The 18,283-nt window shown below is 40.3% G+C and overlaps 1 protein-coding gene and 1 long non-coding RNA gene across 3 annotated transcripts in view; one reads left to right on the top strand and one right to left on the bottom strand.

Moving 5' to 3' along the window:
- Nucleotides 1–6,082: 6,082 nt before the first annotated feature.
- On the bottom strand, nt 6,083–9,854 carry LOC114059241. The gene is made up of 2 exons (XR_003571619.1): nt 9,121–9,854; nt 6,083–9,030 (listed from the first exon to the last, which is right to left on the bottom strand). It is a non-coding gene; the product is annotated as an uncharacterized LOC114059241 (long non-coding RNA).
- Nucleotides 9,855–10,043: 189 nt separating this feature from the next.
- The window catches only part of CDK17 (cyclin dependent kinase 17), a 91,834-nt gene continuing 83,594 nt past the window's right edge, over nt 10,044–18,283 (top strand). The window contains exon 1 of one of the 2 annotated variants that reach the window (XM_027887439.1): nt 10,044–10,504. The gene's annotated coding sequence lies outside the window, so the exon portion shown is untranslated. The remainder of the gene's footprint in view (nt 10,505–18,283) is intronic. The other variant, XM_027887440.1, reaches the window with a different exon arrangement.

Raw genomic sequence — 18,283 nt, 5'->3', positions numbered from 1 at the left:
GTAAAACAGTCTTCAGCAATTAGTGAGTAAAGTTCTCCACATCCTTTCTACCTCAGTAGGACCTGCAGAACTTAAAAACACACTGCTTTCTGAATCCCCTTCTAAAAGTCACTCTGATGTTGGAGACGTTGTTATTTTATCTCAACTCAGTTTATCCTGGTCAGCACCTCAGGCGTCTTCTCTGTTATAGTTATTTGCCATCCAACCTCAGTGCACACTATTAGGCTCTTCTATTGCAAAGCACTAAAAATCATCATGGTGAATACTTGTATCCCTCCAGAAGACATTATCATTTAAAAAACTCCTCACGGTGCATGTAGCATGAGTATGTTTTAATAGGATAAACTAAAGCAAAACAAATATCTTAATTTTACTTCTCTACTTTCTGAGAGAAACAGGAAATACAAAAGGAAATTAATACATCCAGCACTCTTGGGTAATAATTAGCATAGGCGTTTGAAAAGCAGTCACACAGAGAAGAATATGTGCAGAGTCAGAGACTGCAGTGACCTCCCACACTGTGAAGTTCTTTAGAATTACTGAAATTATAAACAAAGTAAAAGCTCTTATTTCTGAAACAGCCACCTCGATGTCACTTGTTTCCACATTCCGGCTTCTGTCGCTGCATCCCACACTCTCTCTGTTGCTAAGTGCTTTAGGCTTCTGCAATATGTTCCAGCAGCTCCCTGTATCTCTCAGATCTCCAAATGTGCTATCATCTGAGAGCAGAATGTCTAGGTTTATCTGACATGGTAAGAAAAAAAGATTAAACTGTACAAATTGCAGCTTCCTAAAGAACACTAGAATTTTCCATATGAAAAAAAAGGTCTTTGTAATTTTGCATGTCCTTTCATAACATTTTGTTAGAATATGTTTTCAATTCACTGTAGGATATGAGAGGGACTGGGGCACGTTATGGCTCCTGGGAGCAGCTGTAACTACATCTTGACTGTGACAATAGCAGCGGAGAGGACTGGGTACTTGCAGAAGCTTAGATCAGTGCTGCCACTGAGCTATGCAAATAAAGAAGCTCATAAATAAATGGAAATCATAGGAAAAGTGGGAAAAAAATTACAACATTTAAGAATTTACATAATTTTGTAATTATATTAGTAAATACAGACTGTTACATCTATTCATTATTCTGACTTAAACAATTGTTTGGTTTCTTCCAGCCTCATAGCAGACACAATAGTAGCTTCCATTTAGGAGAGAATGTTGTCACAGTTATTAACCCAGCTATAGCTGTCTTTTTTTCCTTGGTGAGTAGGCATCTTACAAAGTGCAGTTTTCAGCCTGTGTGCCTTTACCCATCCTGGGGTACAGTTCCACAGCTCTCCCTGTATCCTTGGCTACGGTACCAGCATACCTACTATTGTGATTGCTGGCAGGTTTTGCTGTCTCTCTTCCATTCAAGTTAAGATGAGCAACATCAGCTCTTTAATAGAGATTGAAGAGCTGTTTTTAGAGATTAAAGAACTAACATATGTAATTAAACTGTGTGGGCACCCCCCCCATCAGATTCAAGACACATTCTAGGTACATTTTTAGGTTAGATATGGCATTTCCCAAAGCCAGCTTAAGGTACAGGCAAAGCAGGAAGTATTTTCTTGAGAAAGTAATCCAGCACATAAGGAATGGATTGGTAGAACAAAACAGCTGATACTAAGGCACCTCATTTTTCCATGGTATGTATTTTTATTTTTTTTTCTGGATTATATTTAGCCCAGTCACCAGAGCCAAACACCTCCACTACACATGCGTTTCAAAGCTTTCTGAGAAGAAAAGTGTTAGGTATGTGCTAGAGGACCTTGAGATGATGCAGCTCACACGCTATTTTGGAAGCTCTTATCCCCATTAGCACTAGAGTGTATGCGGAGCAGATTTGAAGCAGAGCTGCTGTTTTCATTTCCTCCTTAAGGAATTTAGTCTGTATGCACCAAAACCACTTGGAGAACTGAAATACCACATGGTAAGTGAAGACAATGCCCTATTGCTTTGAAACAAATAGCTAATGTAGACACAGCCTTTGACAGCTGCTGAGGGAGCAATCTGTTGGTTCTGCTAGGGCCTAGGAGAGGAGATCAGCTGCTTTAGGCTGAATCTGTTCCCTCTGTATAGACCACCTTTCAGTATCACTTCAGGCCTTCCTGCTTTTCTATCAGTGCTCTGTCTTATTCCTTTTTCCATGTCCATTCTCACATGGGAAACGGTCCCTGGCCTGCCCCTTACCATCTATGTGGAAGGCAAAGGAAGCGAACTGTGGCTGCTGAAAGATGGTGCAGGCTGTAGAGTGAGGACCAACAGCTGCATGAGACCTGAGCATGGAAATGCCGTAGCCAAAGAGAACTGAGAGAAGTGTGTCTCTCATTCTGAGAACTTGCTAGTGCTGCAAATTTAGATTAACTACACAAATACAAAAAATTTAAAACCATGTATCAGCAAGATGCTTTCTCTCTGCCTCATTCTTCCTACACGGTAGGTAAGAAAATTTCTTGTTAAATCTGTCTGGTTTCTCCTGGTTCCTGGGCCTCATCTTTGCCTCCAGATATGTTCTTTTAATAACTGTGTGCTGAGATGGATATCTTGCCTCTGCTTTCATTCCCTCAGTTAGTCTGAGCCTGAGACCAAAGCTGATAACCACTCTTCTCCTTAATGAAAACCTAGGATGAGATGTTCCATTGCTTGACATCTTAAAAGCTTCTGTGGAGGGCTGGGATTAGGACACCCTTTACCCTATACCCATCCTGGGTTATTTTGAAGCAGAGAAGAATACCAGCCAAGGCAGGCAATATGCAGCAAATAACAACTACAGAGCAGGGCAAAAATCAGATGAAAATCATGCTTCATTCCTTTCTACCTGGACAAAGTAATGGCATGGCCCCAACCAACCATGTAAGGTACATGTAAGGGACACAGAGCCCCTGCACCACTCTACTTCCTGCTTCTTCTCCCCTGAAGCTCTGGTTAAACTATGCAGATTTTACAGTGTAGTCATATGCTCAACTTGCTAATAATCACACTGTCCTGCAGAGAAGCTCAAATGTCATTGTAACCGTTCCCTTGGATCACTTCAGCGTGGTAAGGAACAGAGAGAACAAAGATGCCAGAGAACAAACAGGTGTGCTACAGCAAACATGGAAGAGCAGAAAGGAGAGAAGCAAAACTGCAGCAGAGCTGGTAAAGCTAGGGTCACCTGAAGTCACCCAGCTCGACTGATATGGTGGAAAAGTAATGCCCTACAGAGCAACTGCAGATCCACATGAGGTTACACCAGTGATACAATTTTCAAGATTTGTCTATGTTAGAAAGACTGGGAAAAAATCAGGGACAGTAGTCAAAACAGTTTTAATTCATCTGACAAGGGCCAAAAGCACTAAGTGTTTATGTAGTTCATCAGGTAGCATCCAATTAAAATCAAACCAAAAAAACAAAATGCCAGCTGTAAGGGACAGCAGTTTGACATCTTTGCTGATATGCTCTTATGAAGGGCAAGGAATAATGTGGGTAGAAGCGACCCACATCTCATGTGCAAGATCAACCTACGAAGCACCAAGGCATGTTGTATTGCAGTGCTGTGTCTGTTACAATTGCAGAAAGACAACTCTCACATTCTTTTGTAACAACTACAAATGTCTCTTTAAGGGTAGTATACACGGATGCAGTGTATTCCCTGAACTCTATTCTTGGTATGTTACTAAGATACGCCTGTTTCTATGGAGAGTTTATTGGTGGGCAAAATAAACTATTTTGATGAATTATAAAAAAGATAAATTAATTTTTCAAAACAAAATATTGCATGAGAATGCTACCGATGTGAAATCACACTAACATAGAATTTCACATATATAGTTGCCTCCTCTTGTTTATTGTTTTTCTAATTTCTAGTAGACATTTATCCTAAATTCTGTATTGTCTATAAACTGTTATAAATTATTATCTGTCTTGCAAAATAGTTAACTAACTGTAATAGCCACCTATGTAAAGGCTACAAAAGCTCCAACTGAATATTTCTTTGTTTTTGAAAGGTAAGTATAATTGTACAGCAATTTACTGTGGATTATGAGTATCTGCATGACCATGAATATGCCATATTGTAAAGTGAATAAAAGAGCTTTGAAATAAGAACAGTAAAGGCAAAGGAAGAGAGAACAAATGAGTATGTTAAATAAAGCTCAGCATTTAATTTTAACATGCTTCTGTGGTAACAGCTAGACTCTACAGATGACAAGTAATAAATATGTGGGGGTTTGTGGCATTCCTGCTTCTTTTTTGTTTATAGCTCTCATTATTTTATTCTGTGCTGAAACAGACCTTGAAAAATGCTATTCTTGACTTAAAGAATAGTTTACTTGATCAATCGATTTGGCAAAGTAAGCTACGCAAAAAGAAATCAGTGAGGAATTTCACAATTAAATCAATTGGAATTTATGAGTAACCTCTATTTTTTTTTATCTTTAAAATCTTATCTGTAAAAACGATTAATCTCATTTGAAGATGCACTTCGGTATTTTCAGTGTCAGAAATATTCTATAGGTTACCTATCAGTTTAATCAAACTTAAATGTATATGTAGGTATGTAAGGTTTCTCACTGGTACCTACGACGCAGCATTTCTTACCATGAGCGGATGAAGCTGCCATCTATATCCTTCTATTTTTATGCCACCCTTTCTTGTCTCTCACTTGTCTTCCAAGGTTGGAGTCTTCCGAATCTAGCACCACCATATGAATATACACATGGCTGCCTAAAGCAGGAGGATTCATAGGACAGGAAAAATTAATTAAGAGAAGCCTGACTGATCTCCTGTGCTGATTTAAAAAAAAAAAATTACAGACCTCACTGCTTTGTCCCTCCCAAGTGCCAGAGGGTGCTATCCCTACAGGAGGTGTGGCAGTAGACACTACAGGCATCTGACTCACCTGCCTCGATGTCCTCACTGGTGGTTAAAGCTAATTGCCACACTATACAGGGAAATAGGTATGGTTCCCATCTCCTCTCCCTCGGGGTGTAACAGCTTGCAGCAGAAGGGTAGGGCAACTAGCTAGGGCAGTAACGCATTAAAAAGTAACATCTTCGTTCTGACACCTCTAGTCTTGTAACTGCAGGAGTCTCTGTGTATTTAGTACTTTAACTTCAAATTCACTAAGTATTTTGAACTGGCAATGGTGCAAACGTTCTGAGACTCACTGATAGCATTTCTAATCAATTCAGTGAATAATGACTGCAAATTTTTATGAAGCAATTTACTTGCAATGAAGAAGAGAGATGCTTTCTATTCTGTCTGCGACACTGAACCTGCATGAAAGAAACAGAGGAGAAGAATAGGAGTCTCTTCCCTGGACATTTCATAAAGCGAGAAGTGTATCGATGAATGGGACTTGAAAAGGAGAAGCGGCAGAGATGTGTATACACAAGTGACCAGTTTTCATTACCTGCAGATCTTCATTGTTTTGCTCAAAATCTTTTCATCAGTTTTACTCTCCAACACAAAATGTAAACAACATATAGATTAAAAAAAAAGTTTCTATCACTAGGCTAGGGTTTAATAATGACCTATCATCTACTGCACAAACCTCATTTATAGACAATCTACAGAAAATACTTAACCATTTCCTATCTGAGTATGGTAATTGCACTGGGTTGAGGTAGGCCTAATATCTTGTGTTTTGAAAAGCAGGATGTCCTGCCTTTCAGAGCAGTAGTAGAGAAATAAAGGAGTGCCTAGTGTTTGTTTGCACACTCAGGCAGAACTGTACAAAAAAATCTCCATGCTATCAACATCCTTTTACAAGGATTAAGCTGACTCTTGCTGAAGTTAATAGAAAGACTTCATTTACATTAGCTGGAGGAATCTCCAACTGGAGAAAATAATAATCAGAGAAAACAAGTAATGAAACTAGATTTTTCACTAAAGCAATGCTCCAGATCCCACAACTGGTAGACATTTTGTAAATTCAAGTCCCAGAAATGCCAAATATAAGTAAAAGCATCAACTCTGGTTTTGTAAAGATACAAAAATTATCTTCACGAATGATAAATATTCTTCAAAATTTAGAAATACAAGGTGATACAAGAAATACAAGGTACAAATGAGAAACAATATTTAAGTAGCATTCTGATAGGATAATGTGAAATTACATATGGGAACTAAAAGGTTAAGCAACATAAAGGAAGAAAACAGTGACAATGATATGTCATATGTATGTCATGTCATATATTACAAATAATTATATGGTAATAAATAACAAAATAGAGATAGGGAATATGGATAGGATGACACAGACCTTCCAGTTATGGTAATTTCTCCAGCAGTTGATTGGTCTCCAAACACCTGTATTACTACAAAAATGAAAATCTCAATGAACACCCCACTATTTGCACTTCCCTGCTTGGCAAAAAGCAAGGTTTACAAAAACAAATAGCAGCTTTCCCTCTTTCTATGTGAAATATACAGTGCAACTAAATTAAAGTGCAACTAAGTCAATGACCAGTTAACAGTGACTGAACTCGTGGTAGAAATGGCTACAGCTCTTGTTAGCAGACAAAACTTTTGTTTCTTGCAAGGGTGACCTTGCAAGGTCCTTCTTGTTGCTACTTCCTGCTTCCATTAATTAAAGAGAAAGGGGTTTGGTCTTTGACTGAGGTAAGAGAATTTTACTTTTTTTAGCCTAAAGGCCTTGTACCAAATTCAAGTAACCTGGAAAACACTCTATATGAATACCAACCTTGATATAAGAAAGCAAGAAACTATCTTAATTTGATTATTTTAAATGGATTGAAGTTTGCGTAGGTAGAAGACAATCATCACACAAAGGAGTGCTACATAGACTAATATAAAAATAGCTCCTGCTGTGAGGAGAACAATAGCTCTGTTTCTTTTCTCGGAGCACAGATACAATTAGTTAGAGGATATTGCTTTCTTCAGAAATTTTTGGCATCCAATAGAAAAAAACAATTGCATTTCAAAACAGAATATTGTATTTGAAAATCATTTCCTCTTTTAATAACCTGCCGAGACTTTCAGTCTTTCCCCTGCAAATGAACATATCCCTTGTAGTTTAGCACAATGCTTTCCCACACTGCTGGCTGACTGCGAGGTTGCTGACTCCTGATGCTGTGACACAGAATCCTGAGCCTGGCTTTTGGCAGGAAAGTAACTGCTTTCCACATACACTGTGTGAAAAATGCATACGTTTCTGTAAGGTTTCCACCTGCCGTTATGTGAACTCCACTGATTTAACTCCTATACTTTTACTGTCACAGGAAAACCATGTACTTTTGTTCAATAAATGCAGAGGCAAAGCCAGTAGATTCATTTTCAAAGCAGGAAATCTCAGTCCCCTGACAGCACTGTATTCCTACTGCTGGATTTATATTCTAAAGGCTGATGTAGATTTCATCAGATTGTCCAGGGGCAATAATTCATTCCATGTAACCTGGGTGTATTCCATTCTCACTGGCTTAGAGAGCAGACCTATTGCACTCACCAGCCAATCCATCTTAAACTAGTTTAAAATATTAATAATCATGGTTAGCTAGATGGAAATATGATTGATTGCTACATAATCCACTAAATAATAAAACAAATCAATAGATGTAGCTATAAAACCAGGCCTATGGGAAAAATTAATCAAAATCAGTGCCTACATTTCAAACTTAACGTCTGTCACTCTGTCTTGCTTCTGTGCAGTCTTTTGCCCAGATGTGAAAATCTTAGTCTGAGGACACGAAGTAGTGGCAGATACAATGACCAAATGGATATCAAGTGTTATACTGTTCCAAACTCTTCCCTCTTAATAACTAATTATTCTCCCATTACAAGTGGAAAACCTTAAAATACTCTCATTACACTGCAATCAGTGTTGACCCCTAGGGTTACTCATCCTAAGTGCTTATTTTTTTAGTTTCTTCTTTTGTTTGCCATAATTACTTTTCCTGTCATAACCGAAGTATCAACAGCAAACATGAATATGTATCAAGTAAAACAAGCATATTTTACTGATATTTTTAACACTTAAAAACATGGCTGCATAAACTTCCGCCTTCTCTCTGTACCTCATATATGGAACAGCATTTACTTGGATGTGCTGCAATAAACGCACTCATTGCTGTGCTGTCTCATAAACTTGTTTCACAAATCATGTATATAGTAACAAACTTGCACACTATCATTTATAATTATATTACTTACCTAAAATTGAATAAGATAAAACAAAACACACATCATCTTGTTAGCATTTAAAGATTAGAAGAACTGGTAGGTCTAGCTAGAACTGGTAGTTCCTGAGCTTTAAAGGAGATCTGTAAGGAGTATCTTTGCATTACCAGGAAGTTCAAAGCTTGAGTGTCTGCTTTCCCTGTGTTATTAAAAATCCCACAAGTTTTGCAAATATAAGGTAGCTATCCTACATCTTGAAAACATTCAGAAATACCTTGGTAATCATGTTTTGTCTGTAGAAACAGCAGGTTTGTTTCTGAGTCATATTTACTTCTTTTTTATCCTAAACCAATTTCACTAGAGGTCTACATTAGTATGAGCAAAGTGAATTTCTGTGCATGTAAGAAGTGGTTTCATGCTTGCACTCCTTTTTTAGGCAAGAGCAAATGACTTCTGTTTACTGGGAAACATACTCGTCTGTATTCTGGTTTGCTTGTGCTGCTGGAAGGGTCAACAGAGCTGGAAGCAGGGGAATTTTCAGCTGGCACTGCTCCTGTGAAGGCAGCTCCCACTCGGCCCTGCTGTGGAGAAGGACTGGCTAGCATAAGCTGCATATGGAGTTCCTCGAGATCAGGAGCTTGGTGCTGTTGCAAATTAATATATATGCTGGTCTCCACCTAGCCAGCACATGCAGATCTGCTTGCAGAACAAAGGAGCTTCGACCTCCCTCAGCAGTCACAGCAGTGGGGTGAAGCAAATACCTGCAAGACCTGCAAGTGAGTTCAGAGCCTGTGATGTGACCTGGCATATTCAGTCAGTAACCCTGGTCTCCACGAGGGTGGGCAAAGGCCCTGTGACACTGAACTTGAGCTGAAGAAGTAAGAGAGCAGGCAGGCAGCGAGGATCAGCAGACGTCCAAAAGGAAAAAAAATAATTTGCCAAATTCCAGCCTAAGTGTACCTATGATCTGCTACTTGGAGTTCAAACCCATGTCACTAAAATCACTTCAGATTTGGCCTTCCTGATAGATCTTGCTCTTTGTGTGGTGGAAATGTGAAAACAAGAGTGCAGAATAGCTGGCCCTCAAGACTAGCTTTTAGGTCTTGCTCATTAACACAGAGCCTAAGAAATTTGGGGGTGGAAAGGGCTGAGAAGTGAGGAAAAACACTGGGAAGTGAGGAAACACTGAATCACTTTGAAGGGAAAAAGATTCAAAGCACAGGAAGGCAGCGTAGTTGGTGCTGGCAGAACGATCACAATGCAGACAAGAGGGACAGTACAGGGACCATGAATGCAGGAGACAAAGGAAATAAAGTACCGCAAGAATAAATATGGAAAAACACGAGTTAGAAATCGATCTAAAAAGCCACACGATTTCCCTTCAGTTACTGATGTGTCAGCCGTGGGAAGGGGGAAGCAGGAGGATGCCTCAGAGATGAGCTAAATCGCCCCACAAACCCAAGAGGAAACGCTGCCAGAAACCGGAAAAAATGAAAGGAGCAAACGCCCCTTTCCCACCCTGCCCTCCCCGAAACCGCTCAGGGAGACCCCTCGGTCGGCCAGCAGTGGGCAAGGCCTCGGGGCGGCTTCCCGGGAGCGTTTGCCGAGCAGACCCACTTCCTCCCGCAGGAGGAGGCGGCCGCGCAGGGCCGCTGAGAGCAGGGAAGGGCAGCAGCGCCCCGCTCGGCTCGGCTCGGCTCAGCCGGGGTCCCCCGCAACGGGGAGGGCGGCCCAGGGAAGCGCTGCGGCAGCCCCCGCTGCCCGCCCGAGGCATTGCCCGCGGCGCGGGCCCCGCGCTCCGGCCTGACCCCCGGGCTCGCCGCGCAGCCGCCAGCGCAGCGGGGCTGCCGCCAGGTGTCGCCGGCGCCCGGGCGTCCCCGGCCCCTCCTGCGCCTGGAGCCGGCGGGGCTGGCTCAGTGCGAGCGGGCGGAGGCGTCAGCCCGCAGCGGGGACGCGCAGCCCAGCCCGGCTCGCCTTGGCTCGCCCCTTCCTCGCACACCCCCGCGGCCCGGCTCGGCTCGGCTGACGCTCTCGGCACCGCCAGCGGCCGCCCGGGAGGCTCCCGACCACGGCCTGCGGCCGCTCTCCGGCGGCGGCAGCGGGGAGCCTTGGCGAGGCGAAGGCGGCTGCTGCGGCGGCGGGGGGAGCAGCCATGTTGGAGCGGGGAATAAAGTGACTTTCCTCGGGGAGGGAGCTCGGCCGGCGGCGGCGAAGGCACTCAGGGCAGCCAGGGGACGGAGGGGTTCGGCTCCCGGCGGCCAGATACCGCTCCTGGGCGGAGGAGAAGGGGAAGGAGAAGGGGGAGAGGAACCGCCCCCGGACCCGCGGAGCTCCGGCGCTGCTGGTGAGTGGTGGCTGCTCATTGTCTCCCGGCCCCGGGGTGCGGGTCCGGCTCGCGGGGGGTGTCGGCTCTCGGCCTGCGGTGCGCGGGACGTGGCGGGGGGTGATGTGACAGCCCGGCCCCGCAGGAGCGGGGGCAGCGGTGGGGGAGCGCCCCGCGGGAAGGCCGGGGGCCGCCCGGGAGCCCTCGGGGACGGGCAGGGCCGCTCGGCGCCCCCGGGTAGGGTCGGGCCGGGTTGTGGGGGATTTCCGCTGCCCGGTGGCCGCTGGGAGCGGCTCCGCGGGGGCCGGGGGGCAGCTCCGGCAGGCTGAGCCCTCTGCGAGGGGAGCGCAGGGAAGCCGGGCCGGAGGGGTGAGTCGGGGCTGCGAGCCCGTGAGCACCGCCGGGATTTTTTGGTGAGCTTGCATTCGTCACCGTCCTTTCCCACCGCCTCCACCGCTTCAAGCGAGGCAGCGTTCTCCTGACAGTTCTTCTCCTCGCAGCCTCCGCACGTATGACACATATTGCAGGTCTCCCCCCACACGCACACCCAAAATATATAGGTTTCAGTGCGTGGTATAGGAGTTTTTGTGCCCTGAGCTTTGAGTTCGAAGATGACAGGATACGTGAACACTGGCTGACCCTGAACTTCTCTGAACTCCTCCCTCCCCTTCCTCTCTCGGATATGTAATGGCTTGAGACCAGTGAGAGCAAAATGGTTCTCTCCAAAAGACGGGGGGAAAATCGTGTGGAATTACGTTTATTTTATATTTCATGGAAATTTTTTACATCCACCAGTGCCAGTGTACCATGTTCGTAGGAATGGATTAGCTGTTGCATTAGAAGAATGCTGACCTTGATCCCCTTTGTCTTTTCTGCAACAATTTTGGGAGCTGGCTGGAGTTGTCTTAAACTCATTGCCGTATTTGGCACTTTACTAATGGTGGTTAACATTATTATGGGTGTTATGAGCAAAACGGGGATGAGTTATATCATAGTCCAACTCAATAATTTAAAAAGCATCCATTTCCTTTTTTTTATGTTTTAATTTTGGTGAATAATTTATATTATTTTTGTAATTTAACAGAAGATCAATAGCAACTTTCTTGTAGCTATCACGGCATAGATGTAAGGATAAATCCTGGTTGGACGTTCTTCCATTTCTTCTCCCCGCCCCCTCCCTTCTTTTTTAATTGTATTAATTGAACTGGAAACTAGATCACCAAAGGTTAAATACCAGGAAGATGCAGGGCAGAAGAAAATATTTATGAAAGGAGACTTAGTACCGAATTCAGCTTTGTTTTCTTATTAGAACTGGGTAAAAATTAAATAGGTGATTGGGTATTTTATATACTTAAGATGTTAAAGAAATTGCCATATTGCTTTGTTGTAAGAATTCTGTCTTCTTGTACACAGCTCTTGTTATTTATATCTGCACTTCAATAAGTGACAGGAGGAAAGCTTGTTTTGAATAATTAACACAGAAGTAACAGATACGAAAATGTCACATCACATGTTTGAAATGCATAGTGAAAAATTTCCTTAAAAATTGCTTGTGCTTGAAAAACAAACTGAATTTACTTCTCCAGCATAGATAAACCATTATAATATTAACTTGGCATTAAAAGGGACACATAAATTGGAAAGATGAAAGCATCCCTTTTTTTAGTGGCATTATTTAAATACTACTTTAATGATAATGACTCTGACTTACAAAAATCTGTAGGAAGGTTAATGCAGTGAAGTTCATACCTTTTATTTGCATGTTGTATGGTATAGCCCTGTGTTTACCTGGGATAGAACTTTATACAAATTAGGAGGTGGGTTCTGCCTACATCCGTACCAAAGAGTTTGCAAATTAGAGCCCGTGTTGTCTGAAGCAAATTATAGTTTGAAAGTGGCGAGTCATTTATTTTAAGCTTGGCTAAGGGTGTGCATTAATTGATCTTTTTAATATGTAGAATGCAACTAAGGTGTAGTGAAATACTTGATCTACAATTAGAAATATAATTCAGGTGGGGAAACAGATCAGGGCTGTGTATTTCCCCTGAATGGCTCTGGCTTCAGTTTCTGCCTAGCACTGCAGTGTGAAAATATGATACAGCTTATGACAGGGATGTTAAGATGTTCTGTATGCCTCTGTTACTGTTACAATGTGGAGCTCTTACAGTAAAACTGCAGGATTTTTTGGATGGCCTACTAACATAGAAGATCTTAGAATTTCTTAAATGACTACTACTGCAAGGGAAAAAACCAGAATATTTCACTCCTCTTAATAAGTTTTGGTTCTGCACAGTACGTTTGAGTAATTACACCTAAAAAGCGCAGTCAGGAAAGGCTTCGTTGGAGTTCAGTTCAGTGAACAGTCTACATCATAATCTTTCTCTGAATTTCGTCTTTATCCTCTTTTCATGTTAATGAAAGCTGTTGATATTTCACATACTAATCAGCTTTTGTTTGTTGTCCAAGGAAGCTAATCAGCTGTAGTCTAAAAACACGTATATACTGGTTGTGTTCTTATTGAATGCATTATCTGGTAGGATGTGAAAATGGACAAGATCATGTCTAAAAATCAAGCTCAATAATAATAAAGCTTTCCTAGTGTAAATTCACTAAATATTGCTTAAAGTTCTTGAGTTACAGATATCTTCAGTTGTTAGCTGCATGCCTTTTAATGCTCACTTTTTTTATTTTTGCAGCAAGCTCTGAGTAGCTGTTGAGGAAGCTGGACAGAACTGTGATCAGTGGCACTTCAGAATTTGATTAATACACTACTGCATAACTTTAGCATGTAAAAACGCTTTTGAAATGCTAAATGTTTACTTGACAGTTAGACTTCACATTTAAAGGACAAACTAAGCTGTTGCTAGTGATCACTGTCCTTTTTTTTTGCAGTGCATGTAGTTATAGCAATATACTCCTTCTGAGGATGAGAACTAAATTATTTTTTTTTGTACCTGTTCACATATTGATATAGGGACTTGGATGTTAGAAGTAAAAGTATTTTATATTTGAATATGTTAATCACTAGACAAAAATTTTAAAAAACAAGTCTAGGGGGCTTTTTAATAAACTTTCTAAATATTTCATATTCTCTGTATATACGTTCTGGGCCCTAGTAACATTTTCCCCCATGAAGCAAGAAAGAACAGGGCTTTCTCCAGAAATACCTGCTAATGGTTGGGATGTTTTCTTTTTCCTGTGTATTTTGTGAAGAGTTGTGATGCCCTTTTGACAGCTTCTATCTGAAGAGTGAAAGTTAGTGCTTGTTTGGACAAATAATTTTTTGGTAATTCTGTATTGAATACAAATCCATGTATACACACTTTTAACTAACTTGATGGATTGGCAATCCTTTCAGAGTTGTTGGTTTCCTGGATTCCTTTTAGTAGTGATGTCAACTCCAGAGTTTAGTAGAACTGACTAATTAGAACATCTACAAACAGCGGTTTAAACCTCGAGTGATTAACCACTGATGTTGATAGTCACAGGGAATAAACAAAACTGGAACTTGGGCTAATTTGCCAACTTGGAACACAAGAACATTTGGAAGAGAGAGAAAAAAAAAGAATTCTTTTTTTCTGTGGTCCACTTAAATGGAAAACAATAACCTTAATGTACGCATAGATCAGGTAATGTGCATTGGACTGGCTTTTGATACATCCGTCCTTGGATAATAAGGCTTTTACCACATCCTTGGAGATCACTAAACCCTATGTTTGGGTGTAAATATAATATAGTAAAATACTGTAGACTCATTGATACTGGACATCATTGTAACTCTGCTTTTCTGGCATATTCGGGCTTTTGTGGTCTAGTGCCTATTTTTAAAGGATTAAAGATGTCATTCACTAGGAAACATCAGTTTATGGAGGTGTGTTATGCATAAGCATGAATACTGGAGAAAAAAGAAATGTGACAGCAGCATCCTCAGTGCAGCAGCAGAAGAAATAACTGTCAAGTCACGTTTAATTTTTCATGTGGTAGGACAGAATTAGGCTTAATGATTTTAAGAAGACTGAAAAGTATCTACTTTATAGCATTTTTAACTAAACACTCAAAGGCTTCTCTGAATTGCAGGACAATTTTCTGCTTGCTTATTTCAGTAATACCTTAAAAATGCAGTAAACTGAAGGATAGTTTTATCCTAGGTTTTGATTCTGACCTTTTTTCCCTATTTTTTTTTTTTAAATTTATCTTCTCTAGAGCAACTTGTTGGGCATATGTTGCATTGATCAGGGCTGTGTTATTATACCAGAACAAAGAAATTACATGTCTTAGAGTCGCACTCCTAGCAACAGTTCTTACCTGTCTTTGATTTTAGGTTGAACTTGTAAGGTATCTTGCATTAGTGAATGTTACTTTCTGCCCTCTAATCGTATTTCATGTAATTATAATCTGTACCTCGTAATTGCACTCCTTTCCCCGACTGCTGTTGTTTTCAAAGGTTTGGTAGAGTTGCACGATGATCTCTGATTTTTAACATGTGCATTTTGTCAGCTTCACTAAAGATACTTGCATGCTTTCAGTTTGTGTTTTAAGTTGTCAGAATCATGACATTCTCTCCTTTGCTTGGCCTGCATTTTTCAGGCACAAAGCTGTACTGATACAGTAATATTGTAGTCAAGTGCCATAACCTGCATAGTCTCTCAGAAATTTCCAAGTATTTCTGACTTCCTATTCTTAACTTACATGGAAGTATCTTTGTTTGTTTGCATGTTGTTCAGGTACGTGCAATATGTCTTTATACAGCAGTCATTAAAGTTAACATTTAATGAGGTTTACAGTCATGAGTATTAATTAGTGTTCACTGAAATAAATATATTTATGAAATATGGATTACTGAGAATTAGTAGTCATCAGCATCATCATTAGTCATCAGCAAACCCATTGTCCTGTAATTGAGAGAAAACTGTTTGGGTTAAAAAGTTACAGTCGCCTATAGGTCAGTTTGCAAAAAATGTAAAGAAACCAGTTTACAAAAGTATGAAGAAATTGAAGTTGAGATCAGTTAATACGATTGATAAGAGGCCAAAGGCTATGATGAGGAAAACCCGTTCTATGGCTAGCCATTATATTAAGGCAAGGTGTATTTTAGGAGGAAATTGAATTCTAACAAGGCCATTAGCCTTTTAAAAATGTAAAAAAAATGTTAGCATTTGTTGTTCTTAGAATAGGTTGATGTTCATTAAATATTGCTGTTCATAAGTAAACCAGCTGATAGTCATATATGGCTCTCTGAGACTTCCACAGAGAACCCAAAAGGTTTTAAACAGCTGCCACTGAAGTTGTGTGGTAAGTATTGTAAAAGTTTATAGGGCATTTTCTGAAATGGTAATGCTGGTCACATTTCTCAGTATGTCTCAGAACACTGAGAAATTGTGTCATTTTTGCACAATGTAAGGTTTCTTTCAGTGGTTTTAAAAGTTAGGAATAAGCACAGTAATGGATATTGACGGAGCAGGAGTTTAAGAAAATAGCTCTCGTTCAACATATATTTACAGAGGACCGATCTTGTGAAATTAACTTCTGGTTCTCTTGATAAGATTAAAAAATTTGTTTGGTATGTTGTTGATATTGCAGACAAGCTTCTCTGAAACTTTTTACTTGGCTGTTACATGGAATTTTGATTATAAGGAACTAGAATGAGAGATCAAGTGTCTACATATGAAATGGTTTAGAATCTAATGGATAATATGAATCAAGTGGTTAACTATAAATAGTTGCTGTTACGTAACTGCATGTGATGAGGGCTCCTCATCGTCAAAGTAAGTTCCCGAAGGGGCATGGGGAAACCTGCTCCGTGCCAGCTGCTGGGCATTGCCACTAATGAAGTGAAGCCCAGTGAAAATTGCTGATGATTTCTGTAGCTCGCAGAAAACTGCGAAAACAATAGACACTGCAGCATGGGTAATGAGCACAGGGTGGATGCTTGGTAAAATGGCAGTTTCCTGATTGTTTACTTGATGTGGTATTTTATATCAGGCTTTAAAAGGCTGAATACAGTGTGCTAACTTTTAAAAATAAATTACTTATATTTTGTGATCGAATCACATTTAAGCAGTTAATAATATTATCTTTGAGCTTGGGAATTTATTTTGTGAAAGTTTCAAATTTTCATGTATAATACAGAACAGATATTAAGTGTTGACCTGCATTCAGTATGTGGGCTTTAGGGAAGGCTTTTATTTTGAAAATATAGTAATAGAAGTAATTATATGAAAGAGGAGGAAAACCAGTTATGGAATAATAGATTGCATTTTATATTTCCATCAGTTTTCCATATGTCTTGGAGCAAAGTTGAATTTCTGAATGTAGAATTTGTAAATGTTTTGTGTAGGCCAAAAAAGATGTGGCCATATACGTATTTAACTGGGGAAAATTAAAAGCCTTTTTTCAGTCTGTCCTTAGTTAGTTACCAGCGCAGCTTCCTCTGTTCTTTCTCTCTTTGTCAGGATCTGGTTGTCATAACCAGCAGTATTTACATATGGAGGGGGATTGTTTCTTTCTTAACCACCATTTAGTCTTAAAGCCGTGTCATAAATACGTTACTAAATTGTTTAAGCTTCTGCTTGTAGAGTGCAAAACTATTTCATAATTCACTTTATTTATGTTTGCTCTGAAAGCTAAATATAAAACTAAGGTCTTCCTATATGACTGTGGGAGACTAAGCTTGGGCAGGTGCTGCCTGTGAAATGACTTCGTTGCTGGAATAGTTCAGTCTGGAATAACTTTGCCACTATTGCTCAAAACTGTGGTGGTTTTCCCCTTTGCTGGCTACTCTCTCATCCCCACACTCCTGCCTTTGTACCAGCAGGTGTCTTGTGACTGTCGGGGAATGAAGGAGGTTACAGTAGCTATTTGGGTTCAACTTTACTTTTGTGTTTACATGTAAATAATAGTCACTCTCTGCAGAATCAATGTAAAACCAGCAGTTTGTAATGACTTATTTTTTTAAATATCCTGAGCAGATGGGAGGGGAAACTTCCTGTGTACAGATAGGAAAGGAGGTGCTCAGCTGCTAAATATATCAATCATATATTCTATACTAATATATTTTAAAAATTATGTGTAAAACAGCAGCTTAGAAGCTTACTTTGGTACTCAGTAAGAAGGGACAGTGGGGAAATAATTACTGATAAATCTTATATATTCTTAATTTTTAATATGAGTACATCTTTGAAGTGAAGTTATGAAAAGCAATAGGAGTTGTGGAAAACGCTAGCGTTGGAAGAAAGAAACCTGAGAAAACTAAAAGTTATATTTATTCATACAAATAATATTTAAAAACTGAACTACATAAGCTGAAATTGAGCTACAGAAGGAGTTTGAAAAATTTTGGGACATGCAAAAATAAAAAATCACTTAATTACTATAATACTCATATTTTAAAGGAGCCCAGTAGTGGAGTTGTGCAGGGTCCTTTTTTTTCTTCTGAAAAACTGGTTGCCTCTGGAGAGACTAGATGAGATCTTTGGCTTCATGGAAGATGCAGTTTGGATGTAGAACACTGAAATTTACACTGAGTGTTCTTAAAGAGTGAGAAAAATGTCCCGCACAAATACTCAGGTAACGCAATTTCAGAAGCAGTTCCAAAAATTGAAGATTCTCCATAATGTTTCATTACTTTTGTCAATGTGATTCAGTAGGTTATGGCAAAGAAGGAAAATATTTTGAAGCTTATGCTATTTACCTTCAGGATTAAACCAGATAAACAGCTTACAGTGTTCCCATATGCACAAGTCACAGTATTTTTAAACCTGCTGCTTGTAATTCGGGGTTGTTTATCAGGGAATACAGTTA

This window comes from Empidonax traillii, unplaced genomic scaffold (genome assembly GCF_003031625.1).
Source record: "Empidonax traillii isolate 1590-97213 ecotype Southwest subspecies unplaced genomic scaffold, ASM303162v1 scaffold210:size766637, whole genome shotgun sequence".
Taxonomy (NCBI): domain Eukaryota; kingdom Metazoa; phylum Chordata; class Aves; order Passeriformes; family Tyrannidae; genus Empidonax; species Empidonax traillii.
This window is presented reverse-complemented; position numbering and strand designations above follow the sequence as displayed.